General features: G+C 44.0%; 1 protein-coding gene across 2 annotated transcripts in view; it reads right to left on the bottom strand.

The window, feature by feature from the left end:
• The window catches only part of LOC127434610 (extracellular sulfatase Sulf-1-like), a 61,462-nt gene extending 41,171 nt beyond the window's left edge, over positions 1-20,291 (bottom strand). For both annotated transcript variants that reach the window (XM_051687451.1, XM_051687452.1), the window contains exon 1: positions 20,128-20,291. The gene's annotated coding sequence lies outside the window, so the exon portion shown is untranslated. The remainder of the gene's footprint in view (positions 1-20,127) is intronic.
• Positions 20,292-21,721: the final 1,430 nt, after the last annotated feature.

The raw sequence follows: 21,721 nt of genomic DNA, 5'->3' as shown, positions 1-21,721 counted from the left end.
AGCCTCAATTAACCATTCAATGAAATTGAATGGTGACTGAGGCTGTCAGACTGCATAAAACCTCCTTGTGTTCCACAGAGAAAAAAAAAAGTAAGAAAGGAAGACATTTGGGTTTGGAATGGCATGCGGGTAAGTAAATTCTGACAGTTTTCACTTTAAAATGGTCTGTCTCCATATTCAATGTCCAGCTTGAAATTCTTTATTTTAAAAGTACAATAGTAAAAAATTCTCTCCACCACGACAAGGTTGTTTTCGTGGGTATCTTTATTGCAAACAAGAGTCCCTATTTATGTAGCCAAGAACTAGTATAAATCAAACCATATGGCACAGCTAAATAGTGAGTAAGCCATTCATAAATGCAAGGTTTCCATAGACAAAGACTGTCTCGAGGGCTAATCCCCCTTTCCATTCCCTCACTAGAGACCTCGCTCTCTCTGTGCTCCACTGAATGTGCCTGTACAGAAGCCAAGTCACTCGAGAACAATCAGCTATAAGAACATCTCACACAGTTTATTGGTTGTGACAGTTTCATTTTAATTGCAGGCTCATAAAGCAAGATGAAGTGTGTAATTTACGTGCCACTAGCATTGCCAAACTAGTGATTGTTATCAATCAGGTTTCCTTGAACACTCCCCTGTCTTAGATTGGTCAGATAAACAGACAGTCCCAACCCAAACTCACATCATTGGTTAAGCCAATGTTGCTGTGTAAGCTGGGACAAGAGAAAGTATTTCAACAAAGATTTAGAAAGGTTTAGGATCACATGGACAGTTTTATAGAGCAAAGGACAGGCTGAGATGTCAGAGGTCTTTAGAGTTTCTGAGTGTGTATGGGGGGTAGGATGACTTTATTTCCGCAAAGGCTGTTTGCATATTTGTGTATGCTGATTATTCCCACTGAGGGAGAAATGATTACCCAGCCAGATGCCGAGAATGTTGAGGATTGGATTGCTTTTTTTAAATTATTATTTATTTTTAATAGCCAAGACTTTGTGGTTGAAGCCGTTCACTGCTCTGTCCACACTGAGCCATCACAGTGTCAAATCTTACAGTGCTTCACAGGACTTTGGCCAGGGCACACACCACATGCCACTCTGAGCACCGTACAAGAGCCCTGTCTACCCACACAGATGCAAGGAATGCCAATGGTACTAGTGGCCTAGTTTTAGAAGGTGCAAGAAAATGCTTGTGCTTGAAACCCAAATGTATCTCCTCTTAATTACTTTCAGATCAGAGTTTGCTGTCATTTAATTCTAGCTGATGGAACAGAGTTGTGATTATGTGGTGGAAAGAAGAATGTGAAATCCGACTGAAATGGTTTTACTTTGCTCTCACGACACTGGACCATTCAGCTTAATCACTGCAGTGAGAAGGTAATGGATATGCTGCATTCGCATGAATAACAGCCATGCCAACACACAAACTCACACGCAAACACCTTTTCCAAATGGGAAAAACACATGCAACTTCGAGCTTTCAGACATTTAACTACTCTAAAGCAGAAAAGAAGAGAGGAAACTACTTTCAACTTATTTTTTGTAACTGAAATACAAGTGTCAGTTGATAAGTGAACTTTTACTTTTGTCAAATCCAAGGATGCATCCCAGTTTGCATACTTTCGATTCAAAATAGTATATGAGAATTAGAAAATAAACCAAAATATATTAAATTATATTAAAACAGTTTTAAGTTATGTATTCTCAACACCAAGCACATACTTTTAGTGTATGCAAATTGGGATGCAGTCCGACTCACCTTTATAGACAAGACAATAACACTGTTGCAAATTACATGCTATCACAGAATGGCCTTTTAAACAGTCAGCAATAATTATACAAGCATACAAAGTGCCATCTCTCGATTTGAATGACCATAGCAGCTCCATAACAAAAGATAGCTGCCCTGGAAGTCACACAACTGTAATGGGAGAAGTTTTTAAAAAAAATGCTCTTTCAGATGCAAGTTTATATGCTTGAAACATCCCATTGATGTTTCTGGGCTGTTTTTCTCTTTGGCACTAGGCATGTTTCTGTGTTTTATCTACAGGCTTTACTTGTGCTTAGAGAACAGAAGCTTGCCTATCTGCTAGAACAGCTGAGCAAACCTCCGAAATCAAATCAAAATCAAGAGGGTAGCAGCTTGTCAACAGTGTGATGCCAGCCAACATAAAAATACCACTATCCAAATATGAGCATATGCCATGCTGCAGATTTCCATGTTGGTCTCTGCCTGTAGGCAAAAGATCGCCATCCTGATTGAGTTATCTAGTGGTTTCTGAAGAAACGGCCTAAAACAACTCATTTCTAGTGGTGACATAGTATTTTTAAAAGCCAAACTGCAATGGCTTTGGCCCTACAAGATGCACATGAACTAATTTGAACTATTACTTCATCTGTGCTGTTTCTTTTCTAACTGTTTATACGAGACTCATTTAAACAGACACTGGACTATATTTAGCCGAGAAACATAAGTGCTTAACCACTATATTGACTGACATAGAGGCTTTGACAGATTCAAGGTGTGGTTTGAGAGCAAATGGCAGTGACTTTCCTGGCAGTAAAAACAATGAAAACTAGTCTTATGCTAATCTCAAACCCCTTCAAAAGAGAATGGGCTTTGTGGACCTCTTAGAGTACCAGCTAGGGTCCACCTAATTCATAATGAATGCATGTAAATATCATTAAAATAATCCACCTCCCACAGACTTCAAAAGGTTGCTCCGTGTTGCACCAGGAGGCCTGGTAGGGATTGTGTGTGCGTGTGTGTGTGTGTTGGGGGGGGGAGGGGCTCTCAGTGAGGCACGTGGATGCCGCGGAGAATAGTGTGAAGCATTCACATGTGGCTTCACGCCGTCTCTGCTGTCTCCGTGTTAACGCGCTCAACAAGCCACGTGATAAGATGCGGAGACAACTGAGATTCGTCCTCCGCCACCCGGAATGAGGCGAGTCACTATGCCACCACGAGGACTTAGAGCGAATTGGGAATTGGGCATTCCAAATTGGGGAAAAAATACATAAATAAATAAATACATTTGGCTCATTATAGACTGCACTTTATTCACAAAACTCAACTATTTGCTAGTGCAACTTATATTTCGCCATTACCGGCCGAGGAAAGCAGGTGATGAACAACATTTTATTCAGCAACAAGGAATGTGTCTGTCCACATTTAAAAAGCTAAAATGCTGTGTGATGTGACTAGAGCTACAACATCTAATCGTTAAAATCGATAATAAAAACCATCAACACTGAATTTCATTAGGCTATCGATTAGTTGGATATGTACTGCGAGCACAGAGAAGCTCCGTCAGCGATGTCACTATACAGCCTAGTGAAAATATGTTTGCTTGATAACTCGTTTGAAGTGCACAAGAGCACTTTATAGACACTTCAAAGAAGATCATAAGCATACAGTTTAATGTGGACCGGCTGCTGCGTCAGTTGCACTGACAAGAGTGCTAGTGCGGTTTGATGTGCTTGAGAGTTGTTTCTCTCCAGAGCAGAACTTATATTTTACTGCTATTTTCTTTGTTTTATAATGTATACATGTGCACATCTGCGTCAATCAAACCGATCGTAATAGAGAAAGGAGTGCAATTATTTAGATTAAACTGTGCTTTGCAGTTTAGTAATCATGCAACATCATTCAGCGATTTCAGTTTCAATGTAATCAATTGTGCAGCTTTCATGGATATCACACTGATGTATTAGAAGTCAAAGAGTTTAGATGTTAGATTTAAGTGTTTTAGATGTTTTCTCCTTATCATGTCAGCACATGTAATAAAATGAGAACTGTTGTGACTTTTCAGCACGAGAGTGAATCTGCACGGTGTTTACAGATGATTGTACTATATTAAACTGTATATAATGCTGAATATATTGTACAATGCTAAGGATCATGATATTTGACAGTCCTGATAATGTCACATGTAATGTCTGAGTTCACCAGTAAATTTGTACTATGGCAAATATTACTGGATAAGCATACACTACCGTTAAACTGTATTGTTTGGGAAAAAATAGTTTAGAATGTAATCAGTGAAAAAGTTTAGAAAAAGTTAGTAATCAGTGAAAATACTATTTTAAAACTTACAATATTAATTTAAAATAATTTTGGATCGTTTTGCACTTTAATGAACAGTACTACTTGCTTTTACTTTTACAAGTAAAATGAAAGAAATTGTTTAGCATAGGTCCTAAAAGTAATAATAATAATAATAATAATAATAATAAAAAAAAAAACTTAACTTTTCATGAATCAGGCTTTAAAGTTTTGTGAGTATCAAATTGTGTACCTTAAATTGAACCAAATCCTTATGCCCTTTATAATTTTTGCTTTTTAAAAATCTAATTTTAATAAAACACAGGAAATATAATGTTTAAATTAGATTAATCGGTTAATCAAATAAATATTCAAAGATTAATTGATTATCAAAATTATCCTTAGTTGCAGTCCTAGATGTGATGCAAACATAGCCAACCAGTACATGTTTGATGTTTGAAATACAGCTTTGTGGGACAGGATTTTGGACCAATGAGATATTTTCACAATGGGCAGGGCTACCCAGTGTGACACGGCCAAAAGAAACCTGGAAACAAACAAATTGTGCTGTCATGGTTGACTAGAAAAAAAAAAAGTCCAATTTACACTACCGGTCAAAAGTTTTGAAACACTTACTCATTCTTTATTATAATTTTTTTTTCTTCACATTTTAGAATAATAGTCAAGTCATTAAAACTATGGAATAACATAAATGGAACTATGAGAATTATGTTGTGATTAAACAAAATCCAAAATAAATCAAAACTGTGTTCCCTATCTGTCACTCACTCGACGTTGTGTTGATGTAGTGACACTAGGGGTCACTCTTGGGAGCCAGAAACACCTCTGGTCTTTGATAAAAGGCCAATGAAAATTGGCGAGTGGTATTTGTATGCCACTCCCCCGGACATACGGGTATAAAAGGAGCTGGTATGCAACCACTCATTCAGATTTTCTCTTCGGAGCCGAACGGTCGTGCTCACTGAGCTGAATTCTCACGACTGTTCATTCACCTCTGCTGGATCTGACAGCGCATTTCAGAGGCATCTCCCTCTTCTGCACTGGTGCACTGCAGAGAACGCCCCTGGGCGCTTCGGCAGAAAAAAGAGAGTATATTTTCCTGAAAGAGTATATTTCTCTAAAAGAGCGGCACACACGTAACGTCTTTTTAAAGATGCTTTCCGATTGTGTGTTATTCCTGGTTGCGGTCGTTACCTCTAAACTTCAGATGGTCATTGATCGCTGTCTTTCGGGTCTGGGCGCGACCCACACAGAGGCAGCGTTCGTGGATGGTTCATGTTCTCACTGCGAGAACATGACCATGGCAATGTTGCGGTCGCGGCTTGCTTTCGTAAGAAAGCAAACCACCCCAGCGGCTCCCCGCCTCGGTCCTTCTACCTACGGGTATGAGGCCAGCGCGGCTAGCACTGGGGGTGATTTGTGGACCCCAGTGGGATCATCTTCGCCGGGTATCCCCCCGCGGACCTCCCATTCCCCAGCACGCTCATCTGCCCCAATCGGGCTTCTGGATGAATCCGCCGGCTCATCTCATGGAGAGTTCGACCTCCTGTTCGAAGCCCGCGAAGCTGATGAGCTCTCGAGTGCAGCATCGGAGAGCAGGCTTGTCCAATCGGACGCAGAAGCCTCAGCTGGGCTCCCCCCTTCGGGGTCAATTGCCCAGTCACGGGCTGATGCAGAGATGACGGACATGATTTCCCAGGCGGCCGCGAGCGTTGGGCTAGAGTGGAACCCTCCGCTCTCCCCTGAACCCTCGCGGCTCGATGATTAGTTCCTGGGCTCGCGGCGCAGCTCAAAGCAGCCACGCCCCTCTCCAGTGCCTTTCTTCCCGGAAGTGCACGAGGAGCTGACAAAATCGTGGGAGGCACCTTTTACTGCCCGGTCCCAATTTCTCGATGGCGGGGCAGCCAGGGGCTATATGGCGATTCCCCCGGTAGATAAGGCGCTCGCGATGCACCTATGCCCGCAGAGCACCGCCACCTGGCGCGGACGCGCAAAGTTCCCGTCCAAGCCCTGTAGGTTCATGTCGTCCCTGACGGCCAAAGCCTACAGTGCTGCTGGACAAGCCACCTCTGCCCAGCATGCCATGGCTCTCCTGCAGGTCCACCAAGCCAAGGCACTAAAAGAACTGAACGAGGGTAGTTCCGCCCCAGATCTGATGCAGGAACTGCACTCGGCGACCGACCTTGCTCTCCGAGCGATGAAGGTCACGGCGAGGTCTCTCGGGTGGACGATGTCCACATTAGTGGTCCAGGAGCGCCACCTTTGGCTCAACCTGGTCGAGATGGGTGAGGCTGACAAGACACAGTTCCTTGTTGCCCCATCTCCCAGGCTGGCCTATTCGGCGGCACCGTCGAGGACTTTGCCCAGCAGTTCTTGATGGTGAAGTAGCAGACAGGCTATCCGGCATATCCTGCCCTGGCGTAGCTCAAGATCCCGCAACCCGTCTGCTCGTCGCCAAGGGCGTCCCCCTGCGGTAACCGCACTGGCTCCACTTCGGCCCGGCCCCAGCATGGAGCCCACCGCAGGAAGCAGATGCCACCTGTCTCATGGCCGGCCGCCAAGAACCCACGAAGGTCGTCAAAGCGCCCCTGAGACGGGTGACCCAGAGTTGACGAAACCCACTGCATTGGAGCTGATAGTAAGACCACTCCATCCCCCGGTGGAGGGCCGGGTGGAGAATCTTATGTTGCCTTTTTATTTGATTTCGCCGCATGCCCAAGTGGCTGCGGTACCCAACAGTTCAGCAAAAGAGCAGTTTCCTCCTTCCCTGGGTCACATACCCAGTGTGCACGGTCATCATCACGACCACCGTCCACCTTTTTTTCCCCTTGCAGGATTGGCGCTCCAGCGGCGGTCTCCCTGCCCCTGCGCGCCCAGCTGTGGCACACATCCACCCCCAATGTGACAGTCTCCATGGATTGCGAGGACAGGCCTCTTCCTCCCCGTCCCAGGCTGTTCCGGGGGTGGTCACAAGGAGCCAGGTAAGTGCTTCGATGTCCCAAGACTCAGCACGGCCACGACATGGTGTGCACCTCGAGCTCTGCCCTGCCACGAGGCCCCACCTGCCGGTACGTCCGACTACGTTGTCCCTTTGGTCCCCCTTGCGTGGAACTTGGATGCGTGGCTTGCGCTTTTCAATCCGTCACGATGGTTGGTCCGGACAGTCCGACTCGGCTATGCGATTCAGTTTGCCAGGTGTCCACCCAGGTTCAGCGGTGTCCACTTCACCTTGGTGAAGGACGAAAACGCTGCTACCTTGCATGCGGAGATCGCTACCCTCCTATGGAAGGGTGCGATAGAACCTGTCCCTCTGGCCGAGATGAAGAAGGGGTTTTACAGCCCCTACTTCATCGTACTGAACAAAGGCGGTGGGTTGCGGCCAATCTTGGACCTGCGAGTACTGAACCGGGCTTTACACAGACTCCTGTTCAAGATGTGGACGCAAAAACGCATTCTGGTAAGTGTCCGGCATCAAGATTGGTTTGCAGCGGTAGACCTGAAGGACGCGTACTTTCACATCTCGATTCTACCTCGTCACAGACCCTTCCTGCAGTTTGCATTCAAGGGTCAGGCATATCAGTACAAGGTCCTCCCTTTCGGCCTGTCCTTGTCCCCTCACGTCTTCACGAAGGTCGCAGAGGCAGCTCTTGCCCCGTTAAGGGAAGTCGGCATTAGCATTCTCGACAATCGGCTAATCCTAGCTCACTCTCGGGACATGTTGTGTGCACACAGGGACTTGGTGCTCTCGTACCTCAGCCGATTAGGGCTTCGGATCAACTGGGAAAAGAGCAAGCTCCTCCCAGTTCAGAGCATCTCTTTTCTCGGTTTGGAGTTGGACTCAGTCTCTTTGACAGCGTGCCACACGAACGAGCACGCACAGTCGGTGCTGGCCTGTTTGAAGGTGTTCAAACAGAAAACAGCGGTTCCACTGAACCTCTTTCAGAGGCTCCTGGGGCATATGGCATCCTCAGCGGTGGCCACCCTGCTCGGGTTGAAGCATATGAGACCGCTTCAGCACTGGCTTCAGACTCGAGTCCTGAGATGGGCATGGTGCCACGGGACACATCGCGTGGTCATCACACCGGTCTGTCACCGTCTCTTCAGCCCTTGGACCGACCTCTCATTTCTACGGGCAGGTGTTCCCCTAGAGCAGGTCTCCAGGTGCGTCGTGGTCACAACAGATGCCTCCAAAACGGGCTGGGGTGTTGTTTGCAATGGGCATGCAGCCGCCGGCTTATGGACGGGCCCGCGGCTGCGTTGGCACATCAACTGCCTCGATTGATTGGCAATTCTGCTCGCCCTGTGGAGGTTCCGGCCACTGATCCAGGGCAAGCACGTGTTAGTTCGGACAGACAACACGGCAATGGTAGCATATGTCAACAGCCAAGGCGGTCTGCACTCTTGTTGTATGTCACAACTCGCCCGCCGTCTCCTCCTCTGGAGTCAGCAGCACTTCAAGTCGCTGCGAGCCACTCACATCCCGTTCGACCTCAACACTACAGTGGATGCGCTGTCACGGCAGATTACCCTCAGGTGGTCCAGCTGATTTGGAGTAGATTCAGACAGGCACAGGTAGACCTGTTCGCCTCCCAAGAATCCTCCCATTGCCCGCTCTGGTACGCCCTGACCGAGGCACCCCTCGGCATAGACGTGCTGGCACACAGCTGGCCTCCTGGCCTACGCAAATATGTGTTTCCCCCAGTGAGCCTACTTGCACAGACTCTGTGCAAGGTCAGGGAGGATGAGGAGCATGTTGTCCTGGTAGCACCCAACTGGCCCACCCAGACATGGTTCTCGGCTTCTCACGACAGCCCCCCCCGGTGAATTCCCCTGAGGAAGGACCTTCTTTCTCAGGGACGGGGCACCATCTGGCACCATCTCGAATCTCCATGTCTGGCACCTGGACGGGACGCAGAAGACCTAAGCGGTCTACCACCCGCGGTGGTAGACACGATAACTCAGGCTAGGGCACCCCCTACGAGGCACCTGTATGCCTTTCAGTGGCGTCTATTTGCTAAGTGGTGTTCTTTCTGATGGGAAGTCCCCCAGAGATGTGCGGTCAGATTGGTGCTTTCTGTCTTGCAGGAGAGGTTGGAAGGGTGGCTGTCCCCTTCCACCTTGAAGGTGTACATTGCTGTTATAGCAGCACACCATGACACAGTGGACGGTAAGTCCTTAGGGAAGCACGACCTGATCATCAGGTTCCTGAGATGTGCCAGGAGGCTGAACCCCTCCAGACCGCACCTCGTTCCCTCATGGGACCTCTCTGTAGTTCTTCAGGGTCTACAGAGAGCCACTTTTGAGCCTTTGCAGTCAGCTGAGCTTAAGGCACTCTCCTTGAAGACTGCCCTCCTGACTGCGCTCACTTCCATCAAGAGGGTAGGAGACCTGCAAGCGTTCTCTGCGAAACGTGCCTGGAGTTCGGTCCGGACTACTCTCATGTGATCTTGAGATCCCGACCGGGCTATTTGCCCAAGGTTCCCACGACCCCTTTTAGGACCAGGTGGTGAACCTGCGAGCGCTGCCCCAGGAGGAGGCAGACCCAGCCCTGTCGTTGCTGTGTCCGGTGCGCGCTTTACGCATCTATTTCGATCGCACGCAGAGCTTTAGGATCTCTGAGCAGCTCTTTGTCTGCTTTGGTGCACAGCGGAAAGGAAGCGCTGTCTCCAAGCAGATGATTGCCCACTTGCTCATTGACGCCATAGCTATGGCGTTTCATGCCCAGGATGGTAGGGCTACAAGCCCATTCTACCAGGGGTTTAGTGGCCTCCTGGGCCCTGGCTAGGGGTGCCTTTCTAACAGACATTTGCAGAGCAGCAGGCTGGGCAACACCCAACACCTTTGCAAGGTTCTACAACCTCCGGGTGGAACCGGTTTCATCCCAGGTAGTGGCATGCAATACAAGCAGATAAGCCTGGGATAGCCGGCCGGGTGTATCGCATGCAGATAGCGCCTTTCACCTCCTCTGAGCTGAAGACGTGTGCCATTAATTCCCAGTAGTGTTCACAAACTATGTTCCCTGCTTGACTTCCTCCGAGCCCTGTGGAAGTCGAGTTTTCAGAGAGACTCACTGCCGGCCCAGTACACGTGCTAACTAAGAGCCCTATTCTGGGGTAGGTGCTCCACATGTGGCGGTTCCCTGTAAGGTAACCTCATGCAATGTATATCTTCTGCTAATTCGTTTCTCTGTTGGCAAACTGCGTCTTCCTTGGGCAGAGGCCCCTCTGCCACAGTCTCCATGTTTGTAGCAACTCCTCCCCCATTGGGTAGGATCTATAATGAGACTCTCCACATGGTCGGCAAGACCATGCGATGTATTTTCCACTTAAATATCCCCCCTCTCTTTGGGCATGGTGTGGTCTCCATGGTGTCCTCCCCTTGGGAGGGACACCCCCCGACTAGACCTGGCGGCCCAGTCAGATAATCCCCTTGTTTTTTTAGGGAGTGGAAAAAGAAAGGGAAAAGAGGCCACGACTGGGTTAGCCTGTCTCTATCTTTTGAGTGGTCGACCTCTCCCCCAAAGGGCCGTTTGACACTCATAACTATGTTGGGGGAGGTTACGTGTCGGCCTGGTGCGCTGGCTACGAGGCACACAGTTGTCTGCTCGTCACACACCGCCAGTTCATGTAACACAGTTCAGCCAGTTGAGGCGTTTTGTATAGGGACCCCTAGTGTCACTACATCGACACAACGTCGAGTGAGTGACAGATAGGGAATGTCCTGGTTACTTGCGTAACCTCCGTTCCCTGATGGAGGGAATGAGATTTTGTGTCCCTCCTGCCACAACGCTGAACTACCCGCTGAAATGGCCGGACCTTGTCTCGGCTCCTCAGCATAAAACCTGAATGAGTGGTTGCATACCAGCTCCTTTTATACCTGTATGTCCGGGGGAGTGGCATGCAAATACCACTCGCCAATTTTTATTGGCCTTTTATCAAAGACCAGAGGTGTTTCGGGCTCACAAGAGTGACCCCTAGTGTCACTACATTGACACACGTCTCGTTCCCTCCATCAGGGAACGGAGGTTACGCAAGTAACCAGGACGTTACATTTTAGCATCTTCAAAGTAGTCCCCCTTTGCCTAGAATTTGCAGACATGTAATCTTGATATTTTCTCAACCAACGTCTTGCGGTATCACCCTGGGATGCTTTTTAAACAGTTCTGAAGGAGTTCCCATCTATGTTGGGCACTTATTGGCTGCTTTTCTTTATTATTTGGTCCAAGTCATCAATTTCAATACTTAATTTTTAATTGTATAAAATTTTAGTTTTATAATGAAATAAATTAATATGGTGGCACAATTATATTTTTGTTTACAAAACTAATTTCAAACATTTAAGCATACGCCTTCAGATCAAAAGATTTTTAAGATCATGAGAAACAGTCAAGTGTTTCAAAACTTTTGACCGGTAGTTCATAGGGTTTGAGTAGGACTCTATGCTAGACTTAAAATACACAATTTAATAATTTGTTCCTTGGGGACTTGTTTGGAAAGAGGCAGAACACAGAGCCTTTAGACTTTGAAACACTGATGCCATGCACCAGACCTCTTTAGTTCTGCAAGCTGCCAAACTGCTCTGCCATTCCAGCTCATATTAACAGCAGCTTCTCAGGTGTCACTGTAACTGGCAAGCGCCGGTCTCTCTCATTCACTCACATACACACACCTAGAGCTGCCATTGACTAAAAGATCCCCAACCACTGTGCCTCACTCACACCTTAAAGTTCATCCAAAACCCCAGTCAAATCTTCAAACTAAACACACATCACTACCCTGTGTGTGTGTGTGTGTGTGTTTGTGTGTGTGTGGGGGGGGGGGGTCAGGGTGACCTTGAATTATATGATTTTCCGTAATCCAATATACTAGCACTAAAGAGACCCCTGAAGTCACACTGTTGGATAATGATGGTTGCACTTGAGTGATTTGTAGCACAAGGAACATTTGTGTGCCAAGCAAAGACTTGCCATGTTTTCCATACCACCTTGGTACAGAAGTGCCGATGGGCACAGTGCAGCATCTCAGCAACTGTGAGAGAGAAAAAGTGCAGCTCTCGGGCTTAAACACACTCGGCACAGAATCCAGAGCTAAGCAAATTCCATTCAGCTATTCCTCGGTTTGGCTTTGGAAGAGATTAGCTTTCGCTTATGAAGGCCCAGCTCATTAGCCACCTGCAAAGTCGGCACAGCATACCCAGTCAAAGCTTCAGACCTCCTCAATATTTTCCGGCTACTTACTCTGCTGTTTAAACACAAGTACAATTCCCTGAAATTGCCAGGTAAGTTTGAAATCAACTTTAACTGAATCTGGCATTATTCTAGTGGACCCTGACGGAGAATCTTCCTGGCATTTTTGCTCAAGTTAAAGCAGCTGAAGCAAACCATCTTCGCTTCTCTTGGTCAGCTGGGAGGTCTCACTGTAGAAGTTTAAAGTGATTTCCAGGCCATTCCTTTAAGTGTGTGGTTAATGAAAGAAGCAAAAAAGCAGATCTCCAAAAGACAGCAAGACGGAGGAAAATAGAGGAGGGCCATGTCAAACATTGGCCTTTGATCAGCTTGGTATATGACAAATAACAGAGAAACAGACATAGTAAAAGCATTTTATGGGTCTTTGGTGGGGGGAAAGAAAAAATAATTACAGATGCAACCAGCCATACCATAATAAATGTGTTTCTTTGTCTTGAGAAATGTTCTTTCAGAGCCTCTGATGTTCATTTTGTATTCTTCACAAAACACATACTTCATTTAGAAAAAAATACCTATTTTTCTTTTAAATCTCTTTCCGGATGCCAGAACAACAACAGACAAGAATTTTTACATTTATTATTATTATTATTATTTATTTTTTAAGAAATCTTCCACTCACCACAATGCCAAATACACCAAACACATTAAAATGCCACAAAGAAAATATTCAAATGGCTTCAGTGAGTTTCCACTGACGTAACCATTCTGAATAAATAAATCATTGTCTTTTCCATGAAATCAACAGCCAGCTTCCACATGAAGAATGAAGGGAGCCAGGATAATCTGTTTGAGCTGGTGTATACTTGCCGCTTAAGTGAGCCTAATATTATACACGCTGTTCCCTGACTGAAGACATCTGGCACTATTACAATCTTCATGACATAAAACCCTCTCTTTAATGGACACCAGCTTTCTTTTCTCAGCTTTCAGAGGGAGAAGAGGTGGTGGCACTGGGCTTTGATGGAGCTATGGTTGAGTCATCTGTATTATGAGGGGGTTCCATGTCTTGGAGTGCTGGTTATTCATCGACATGGGCGGGTGAAAAGACCTGGCTACAGAGGTATACAAATGTAATGACCCATGGAAATCTGCTAATGATTAATGAATACTCCTGCCAGAGCAGGGGTGGACTGGCCAAAAAGGAGAACCAGGACTTTTCCCGGTGGGCCAACCACAAAACGGGGCCAAACAGGCAGCGATAAGCTGAAGCGGGCCACCGCATTATGCTGAACAGGTCGCAAAATGGCGCCCTGATATGCCGAAGGTGGCCGCGATATGCAGAAAAGGACAGTGACACCCAACCCCCCATCAACAACTTTTGGGACGGTTTCTATGCAAAATTCAGGCCCGATTTCTCTTCCCGGTCACTGCGCCGGAGTACATGTTGAACAAATGTACTTAAAAGGCGCTCAATTGTTTTGACAAGGCAGAAGGTAATTCCAGGTCTTTGTGCACTTGTTTAAGTAAAAGTAAAGTGTGCACCTCTTGTATGTTTTTGAACCTTTTCTAAATGCAACTCAGATTCAGTAAGATTTGGCTATAAAGTTCTGCACATAAACTTACATATGATACAACAGGGCTAAAAGCCCCTCTGGGTAAATGGCACATTTTATTTTATTTTCTCCCAAAACACTTATTAGCAACAGAATCTACCACAGCACTTTCCTAAACACCTGTTTGTCACTGTGCACTGCAAAATCTTCCTGATCCTTGAGATCATTGTGTGTAATGTCTAAAAGTTGATTGAGGCAATTTGATCTCATTTTTAATCATTTTTTAAATGTTGCACATTTATGTAGCTAATGAAAATCCCTTAAATTATCACATTTATTTTGAAAAAGTTTTTTTTTGTTATTTTGTTGAAGGTGATTAAATCAAAAGTTTTTCAATAACTGTCAAATAAGTGAAAGGGTAATTTGTTATGAAAAATGTTCAAAGTGGGCTCACACTGACTGATCCAATCACAGTGATTTATTTGTTTACAGAGTACTTGAGATGATCTGAAATGTCAAATGTGATTTAAATTAACAGGAAATGGTGCACCCTTTTCTGAAGTAGTTATTTTGAATAATCATTTTCTTAATTTGTTTCTCAGAAAAGAATCTTGCTGTCAAAATGATTTGCGTTGGTTGACAAATTTTGCATTAACTATTGCCCCTTTATCTACACAATATAACAATAATCCCCCTAGGGGCCTTGTAGCCCAAGTGTGTGGGCCTTTAAACCCAAGTGTGGGGTAAAAGGCCTCCTCACCACCTTTTTTTTTTAAAAAAATTGAATTTTCAAATCAAAACAACCTTTTGCTATTATTTCAAACAAATCATGTTGCTCTATCAATATTCAATAAAAAGAAATACATTTTTTCTATCTTGAAACATTTTGTGACCAGAAAAAAAGCTATTTTTCCTTAAATTATACCTATAGCCCCACTGTACCCTCTCCCTTGCAAAATCAATAAGATTTATATATATATATTAATCAATTATATACTTTAAAAATAGATGGATCATAAAAAGAAAATCACTTTTGCTATTAATAATAATAATAATGTTTTAGTAGTCTAATCTCGCAGACATGTGTTTTGGGCCAGATTGTACATAGTCTAACACCATCAGGCATTAACCAAAAGACATTTGATAGCATGAAATATTTCCATTTAGTACTGTCCATATGAAACTATTTGACAATTGAGGGACACAACTTTTACAAAAGGCTGTAAACAGTCACTGATGCTCAAAACAAAATTTAAGAACCAAGGGTGTGCAATCTTTTGAACAGGATCATTTAATTTATTATTTTGTCTTTTGAAATCTGTAAGGGATAATCCATGGCTAGGTGTGCATTAAATGATTTTAATGCACAACGTGAAGGTAAAGAACCACCCGATGCGAAATGGAGTGCATTAAAATTGTTTAGTGCACACCTAGCCTATATCCTATATACTGTACCATGGTCACTTGCCAGCATTGATACATTTTCTGCATTGCAAATTTGACTGGAAGAACAACAATAATGTTCATGGTAACTTTATCTACGGGTCATTAGATCTTGAGTTCTACCCATTCTAAACCAGACATAGAGATAAATTAGTGTGATTACATTTATTTGAAAATATTAAATAAAAAGCTGTACAAGTAATTGGAAAACTTCTGAGCTCATGAGTTGTACTTTGAGAAGTCAAATAAGTGTGCATGTAAAAAACAAAACAAAAATTTAAACCAAATTAGGCAGTGATTCCCTAGACTCCTTATTGCTATTTAATGAGCCAAAATCAATTGTGTTCAAACCCAAAATATAAATACTTGGTCTACCAGCAAGCGTGTACGACAGGCCTTACCACTGGAACATATGGCCTGTCTGAAGTGGAGAAAGTGAGACAGCTTGAGGATCAGCTTATAACTCGCACATTTCATCAGTAAGAACAAAATTCCAGACAGCCGTTATGGGAGGGGTGGGTGTATAGAGGGCTCTGTCAGCAGGCCCCAGTCAGAGCACTTCTGCCCTGGTGTGAAATGGTACACTTCCAGAATGTGGGGCATGTACAGACAGAATCTTAATAGAAAGACACCAGCTATGAGAAAACCCATCCCTGACCCCATCCATCACTCACTGCTGCTACAGATACCAGTGGGTTGACACTCGTCCAAGAAAAAAAAAAAAACATATTTGTTATCCATCTCGTCAGACACACGCAGAAATGCAACCTGTAATCTGTACTCTGTTGCTCCCCACACTAGCGCTTGGGGCGCAAATGTGTGTGGCTTTTTTCTTCTTTTTTTTTTCTTTTTTTTTTTTATGCGTGTGATCACATAATTTGTAAAGTAATTAACTTTGAGTGCTCTCGCATTTTTCCGACACCTGTACTTACAGCTCACACCCCATCCACAGACTGTATGATCTTTCCAATTTGCAGGATTCATTTTCAAGAACTACACAGCCAAATATTCACACGCATTTATGAACCTACAGCCAGAAGACCAAACCTACAATGCTGTGTGCCAGAGAGAAACACATGCATTACATAAATAAGCCTTGAGTTGAGTTCTGCAAAGTACTCTGGAAGCTCAGCTGGCCGGTCTCTTTGTAGTCCTGGAGCAGTCACGAAATCTAGTGGAAGCTTGCTTTTTTTTCTCCTTCCTTTTGCTTTGAGTCATAAAACATCTGCCAATCAACTAAAAACAAAACTCTGGCATCATTAATTATAAGAGAAAACCGATATGATTTCCATAACCTTGATTTAAGCCTAATTTCTTCACCACATTGATCACACCGTGACAACCAAACAGGAAAACCACAGAACCACTATATTTTGATGGAATGGCTCTCCAGTGGCTTGCATGTTGGGCTCTGGTGAGACAAACCCAACACAATGAAAGGTTTATAGGCATTCCACTAAAAAAGCAAGCCATAGCAGAGGTCAGACTCATATCCTCATGGCTAAGACAAGAGACAGATGAAAGTAAGTCAAAGTCATGCAGAAACAGAATAATTTCTAGAAGCACTGCATGCTGCTTAGAGCTGTGATGTCGAGAACAGACCATTACGGACCCACTCAATGCATTTGTTTGGGGGGGGGGTGGGTGTTACGTTTTTGAAAGCATTGCATGCTGTCTTTTATTAGGCATGCTGTCAGTGAAGCATGTCTATTCTTTCCCCTCCTGTTTGTTCTCCATTTCTATTCTGAATCATGGACTGTGTGCTGGGACATCGTCCCACTGTTAGTGGAGAGAGCACTCGGGACACCATGGCAGGTACAATAGGTGAATTGTCAACACTAACTTACCTTGCTAGCTAGCTAATGTGTACAAATGGTATAAACTCAATATTCTAGATAATTAGATAACATGATACCCCAGTTTGAACATCCCTCTTGCTTGTGAAATGGGCGGGGTGTGTGACGTTGGCAGCAGGGCTTAAGTTTTAAGGGTGGGTTTTAGGACAACGCTGCTGGGCTATTGGCCCGATGGTGGGAATTTTGATTGATTTTGGTCTGGTAAGTTCCGAAGCTACTGACCCCAGCTGCAACACAATGGTGCTCAGATCAGAATCTCAGAGGATCTTGGGAACAGCTGGTACTGGCGGCCATCTCCACATGCTGCTGTTTTTCCAGCACTTGACACAAATGACTGTACAACACAGGCTGTTAAATGTCCAGCACCCTGGCAACTGTGATTTGTTTGACAGAATGGCAGCGAATGCGTGCAACTAGTTAAGGGCAAGGAGGCATTTTATAAACAGCACAAGAGCCATGCAGGGCTGTGGCACAGAGGTCCCCGCTGCTTTTGATTTGAGCTGGTAAGTGAACGCAAATGGCAGGGGGTAAAACACTTAACACATGTCCAAGACTTCAGGAAAACGGAGAAGCCATACAGGATATTAAATTATAGTGTATGAAATGCTTATTGAGAGAAAGTCACACTGAATTCTTAATTCAAATCACAAATATGTGTCCTTTAGGTTCATTTTAAAGAACCACCATTGGAACATAGTTTAAGCCTTATCTTTATAGCGTCATATTAGTTCTCTCTCACACACACATAGTGCTTAAGAGATTGTTGCACTCTCTCGCTAGCTCACTCTCACTATACAGCTGATCCCCGGTCAAACTCTCCAAAAGACAGAACAGCTACTGAAACAATATTATTGTTGGCAGATCCTAGAATGGCAAAATATTCACAACAGCCGCAGTGACTGTTTATGCACTTTAGACACAACACTGCTCCAATAGTTCAAAGATGCTGGGCTCAGGATCATGTGTCCATCATATCTGAACCAGTCTGCACTTCTTAAAAGATTGTTCATCCAAAAATTGAAATTCTGACATAATTTTATCACCCTAATGTTTTTGCAAAAGCTTGCAGTATGACTATCTTTCTTCTGTGGAACACAAATGGAGATGTTAGATCAAATATTAGCCTCAGTCACCCTTCACTTTCATTCCATCTTTTTGCCATACAATGCAAGTGAAAGGTGACTCAGCCTGTAGCATTCTGCTTAACGTTTCATGTTAAGTGGGAATGGGTTTCATTGTCATGGGTTTGGAATATGAGGTTGAGTAAATAATGACAATTTTTTGGAGTGAAGTACCCCTTCCAAACACTTTGCACAGAAATGGGAACCAGCCCCTTAAACATTAAAAACAAATTGGACCTAGAACCTGCGATTGATGAATAACTTTGACAAGTTTATAATTCGGAACTGGTCACAATGAAAGAACATGTCAAGGGTATATAACAGACCATAAACAGACTTCAGTTCAAATCTCCTCAAAGACCTCAGAGCTATAACTTCTAAATACGCACTACTCAAGTAAAAGTAAATGAAATGTGATGAAAAGCTCTTTTGAGTGCTTTGCCACTCGTAAACTGACGTCACCCATCAAGATTGATTTAATGTAATTTCACATTTACATATGCATTTGTCACACTCTTTTTTATCCAAAGCTTAACATTTTCTCAGTATGTACAATCCCCGGGAATCAAATCCATGCTAGTGCCATGTTCTACCAGTGCATGCTTGTTTTTAAATTACATTTTTAATGAAAGGTAATGTCTGCACAGACTTCATCTTTCAAATGATTTTTCTGACACTAATGAATTTAGAGCCAGTTTAAAGGCATGACTGTACATCTGCAGTAATGAAAACATATTAAATGAAAAAAAAAAAAAAAAAATTATGTCTGCTTGTAAATTCATGTCCCTTCATTATCCTGCATTCATGACTGGTAATGACTGCCCTCATTGTAAAATATCAACACTGGTTCTGATGTATTTGTGGTTTTTCTCTGATGAATTTCATCATGTGAGTGAGTATGTGAGTGAATGATGTTGACATGGCTGATTAATGTGTGTAAATAAACATAATTCACACAACTCTGTCTTTGTGGCATTCCTGGCATCATTCTTTTGCCCCCCTCACCCTTACAGCTGTACAGTCCCCTCAGCAAACACCTCACACTTTATACATGCCTGGCAGCAACATTTTAATACTTGACATCTCATTTCTGCTCGCTCCTTCATTGGCAGGTCAGACCTTTGGGTTGACTGGAGTTGAGTGAAACTTGAGCCACGATTTCTGTACTGCAACCCCTCCGCCGGCAGGTATGTCATAACTTGGAAAGCTGGTCCAGGAGATGCTCTTAAATGGCACATTTGTTTAGTATGCAGACAGAGTCAGCTTAATGCAGGACACAACTCAGTGAAATGATTGATGTGCATGTAATGCACTAACTTTGAGTTTGCCGACAACGTGGGTGGGCTTAGTCTCGAAATTAATCTGTGGCTTAAAATATAACTGAGGTAGACAATCCGAAAATGTTTGAAAGTAGTTCCAGTAGATCTAGATTAATTCCCAACCAATTTCATGTAATTTCAATCAAAGTAAAAATTATGAACTGGCACAGTTTAAAAGTTAAGCACATGAGAACTACACTGGCATGGTGAGATATTCACTTCACTCAAACTTTGCAGCATGACAGAAATTGAATCATGGTTTAGCAAAGAGGTAATGCAATCTTTATGTATTGCCAAATTCCAATACCACGGTTAATTAAAACTATCATAACAACATCCAAATAACCAGAAAAGCCGTGTCAGTCACAGAAAGTTTACACAGCATGCTGCAGGTCTGCACTTTCTCTAACTTTATCCACCATAATCTCTCATTCAGAAAACCTTCTCTCTGAATACCAAACCTGACAGCACACTTCAACTTCATAGAGACAGACAAAATTATTTAATTCAAAAGAACAAAAATATAAGATCTTCTTACTAAAAACAATCAGAAAAAGGGAGAAAGAGATAGAATTAGAGAAGCCATTACCTGAATAACAGGATGCCACAGACTTGTTCATGAAGTTGATCTCTCTTGTTGAGCCGTTTTCTCTTGAGGTCCTCTGCTCATGAAGTCAGAGTGTTTGTGGGGACCACTCTTCTCCTTGAAGACAACCTTCCTCCTCTACTCCTTTCTCGATGTGATGACATACACTAACCCCAACCATCTGCTGAAACACGTCCTCCAGCACTCAGCATATTGGTGCATCAAGACAAACTACCCAGTCCAATCAGAGAGGGTACTGGGTGGCTCTTCCCAGGCTGGAGGCAGGGACAAGGACATGAGGGAAACACTAGCAGAGATGTCTAAAATCTCCAACCACAGTAACCTGAGATTTAGAGAGAGGGAGAGAGAGGGTGGAGAGGAGAAGAGGGAGGGAGGGGACTGAGAATGTGAGTATGAATTTGCGAGCTCAGCGGGAGGGAGGGGACTGTGCCTCTGAACAGTTATGTTACCACTTGTAGCTTACAGGAGTCCCATAGAAGCAGCCTGGAGTTCCTCAAAAATATCACTCATTCACTTAACTCATTCACACTCTGTTTTAGTGCTGTATTCCACCTAAAATCTCCTCACTGATAAGCATGGTCAAGTAAAAAGACTATATTGCACTGCTTTTTGCACTACACTGTTACATCTGCACAACTCACACCTCCCTGATATAAATCTTCAGCTGTCTAGGCAACATTCCTGTCCTTCACAATCCATTGCCTTAAGTTAAGCTAGAGTGAGATTTTCCAGAGATAAGACTTTTAAGCATGATTATTAGCCCTGTTTTGTTTTATTAATTTTAGTTACCTCCATCTGTGACGCTGTTCTGTATTTAGCTTCACCATAATTACGCCTCAAGCTAGACTATATACTATATGTTAATGACATCTTTTACCTCGGAATTGTACTTAGAACCACTAGAAACATTTGCTCTGGCCATCAAGACTTTGGAAAAACAGTTTGTGTTTTGACACACTGACATTTGAAAGTGACTTATTTCATCCTCGTGTTAGTGGAACATCAACAGAAAGTGGCTTGTCTTTTATCAAACCTGCGGCTCAATAAACATTCTAACCCTGGCTCTGTCCTATCTTAGCAACTAAGTTCATCAGTTGAGGAAATGAAAACAAAGGCTGCTAAGTGACCTATTAGCATTCTTTAAAGCTGCTTTCACACCTGGTAAAGGTTTCTGTTAGGCCAGACCTAACTCAAACACTGATCAATCTTCGCCAGTGACAAACCCTTCAACAGCCCAAAATCAAACAAACACAGCAAGTTTGTCATCACGTAGCCTACTCAGGTAGACACAGTTAAGTAGATTAGCTACCCTTTTATCCATTAATGCCATAAACTCCATGCTGAAGAAAAGCTTAAACTTAATCAAACCATGGTTTACTGGTCTTCAGCTGGTCTCCCAGGCTGGAAGACAAGCTTGGCCAGCCTGGGAGACCAGCTGAAGTAAACCAAGCTGGTCTTCAGATGGTCTAGCTGCATGGTATTCAAGCCTGGCCAAGCTGGTCACCCAGCCTGGACAAGCCGGTCTTCAGTTGGTCACCCAGCCTGGACAAGCCGGTCTTCAGCTTGTTTTGCAGCC

This window comes from Myxocyprinus asiaticus, chromosome 44 (genome assembly GCF_019703515.2).
Source record: "Myxocyprinus asiaticus isolate MX2 ecotype Aquarium Trade chromosome 44, UBuf_Myxa_2, whole genome shotgun sequence".
NCBI classification, from domain to species: domain Eukaryota; kingdom Metazoa; phylum Chordata; class Actinopteri; order Cypriniformes; family Catostomidae; genus Myxocyprinus; species Myxocyprinus asiaticus.
This window is presented reverse-complemented; position numbering and strand designations above follow the sequence as displayed.